This window comes from Tachysurus fulvidraco, chromosome 26 (genome assembly GCF_022655615.1).
Source record: "Tachysurus fulvidraco isolate hzauxx_2018 chromosome 26, HZAU_PFXX_2.0, whole genome shotgun sequence".
Lineage (NCBI taxonomy): Eukaryota > Metazoa > Chordata > Actinopteri > Siluriformes > Bagridae > Tachysurus > Tachysurus fulvidraco.
In genome coordinates, this window is record NC_062543.1 from 1,520,500 (window position 1) to 1,522,892 (window position 2,393).

Consider the following 2,393-nt stretch of genomic DNA (forward strand, 5'->3'; position numbering starts at 1 on the left):
AATGTACTGTTGCAGCATCAAGTCATGTGCGTTTGACAGCATTCGCCAAGTTAGTAAAAAACCATAGTGTCCCGTTTGAGATGATACGACGCTTCTAACATTCATACAATATGTTAGATGCTAGAGCGACTGATGCTACGTAATAGAGTGGTTTGTAGAACATCTTTTGGGATATAACTTAGATCTAGTGCCTTAGTGTTCTGAAATGGGAGGTCCATTGGGTTGGGACAGGAAATAACCTGGCTATCCTTCATTATGTTGTTTGTGAGAAGAGGCGGAGCAGCAGACAGGAGCGTTAATGACTCCATGACCACCAAGAGCTTGCAAATAATCAGAATGAAATCGTAACGACTTTCTAGAAACACAAAGGCAGAGTGTAAATGCAGGCAGAGTGTCTATGTGCGACAGAATCATTTAAGAAGAGCTGATTATTGAGCTGACAATGTCTAAGAACACACACACACACAATTAACCAATAACACTAATCTTCCTATTACACAACATAACACACTCAGTGCAGTAAACTGTTTCTGCTGGAGTAAAAGAAAGACATCAGTAAGTCATTTATCTATTGGCTAATTTCAATACAAAGATTTCCCAATCAATCTGAATTGATTTGTCACCGTTAAGGTTAGGGAACAAAACTAGGGTTAGGGTACAGAACTAGGGTTAGGGAACAAAACTAGGGTTAGGAAACAAAACTAGGCTTAGGAAACAAAACTAGTGTTAGGGTTAGTAAACAAAACTAGGGTTAGGAAACAAAACTAGGGTTAGGGTTAGGAAACAAAACTAGGGTTAGGAAACAAAACTAGGGTTAGGTTTAGTAAACAAAACTAGGGTTAGGACACAAAACTAGGGTTAGGGTTATTAAGCAAAACTAGGGTTAGGAACCAAAACTAGGGTTAGGTTAGGAAACAATACTAGGCTTAGGGTTATTAAACAAAACTAGGGTTAGGATTAGGAAACAAAACTAGGGTTAGGAACCAAAACTAGGGGTAGGGTTAGGAAACAAAACTAGGGTTAGGAACCAAAACTAGGGTTAGGGTTAGGAACCAAAACCAGGGTTAGGGTTAGGAAACAAAACTAGGGTTAGGAACCAAAACTAGGGGTAGGGTTAGGAAACAAAACTAGGGTTAGGAAACAAAACTAGGGTTAGGGTTAGGAAACAAAACTAGGGTTAGGAAACAAAACTAGGGGTAGGGTTAGGAAACAAAACTAGGGTTAGGAAACAAAACTAGGGTTAGGGTTAGGAAAGAAAACTAGGGTTAGGAAAGAAAACTAGGGTTAGGGTTAGGAAACAAAACTAGGGTTAGGAAACAAAACTAGGGTTAGGGTTAGGAAAGAACACTAGGGTTAGGAAACAAAACTAGGGTTAGGTTTATTAAACAAAACTATAGTTAGGAAACAAAACTAGGGTTCAGGTTAGGAAACAAAATTCCTTTCCGTTTGTTTCCTGGTTTCCATGGCGACAAGCTCTATGTTCTCGTGCTTGATTCGGTTTCTGTTTTGGTTGCTTACCTCATCATGTTTTGTTTGACGTCTTGGACATTTTATCTGTTTCCACCCAGTCGTGTCCCGTGTTTCCGCGCTCTAGCATCTCTTTGTTTTGTTTTATTCTTGTTATTTGATTTACTTCCACAGAAACGGTTCAGACTCCTCCAGACCCCGTGCTCGAGATCTGAACTCTTGAGAATGATTTCCAGATCGTCTTTAATTGCATCCCACGCTGGGGTTATGCACTTGATCTCTTTCTGGTCTCTATGCACATCTGATGATCATTTGTTAGAGGATTTAACACGTCCCGATTCCTGTTCGATTCACCGTTCACACAAAAACCACAGCAGGACGAACAAATTCCATCGATAAATAAATCCAACGTTGTTTATTTAACTTAGAAGCTGTGAGTTCGTGATGGACAATTCAGAAGCTGCCACAAGTCAACAATTACAGTCAGGGAGTGAGATGTTACAGCTTCATTTCTCTCTTTATTCCAGCACATCAAAGACTCCTTTCCTGTTTGCGGCCTGAAGCGAGGCTGCACGTCTAAAACGCGCTCGGACCCTGCTGGCTCTTTCTTCAGGATTAAAGCTGTGTGATGTAACAGCGTGTGCGTGTTGGTGTGTTTCATGTCTGCAAACTCCTGCAGCGTGTGTTCATGAAGTATTAACAGGGACTGTCCTGTTTATAATGAGCTCCTTATGAACTCTCGGAGTTAAATTCCTCGGAATGTACCTTTACTGCAGCTTCTAAAATCTTTTTAAAGATTCACGTTCGACTTTTAAGTCGAATATTTTTCAAGAGGACGTGCTGTGAAACGAATCATTACTCTAAAGGCAAAAGGTGAAATTTCATCAGGTCTAATGTGAATAAAAATGGAAATTAACTACAGGAGC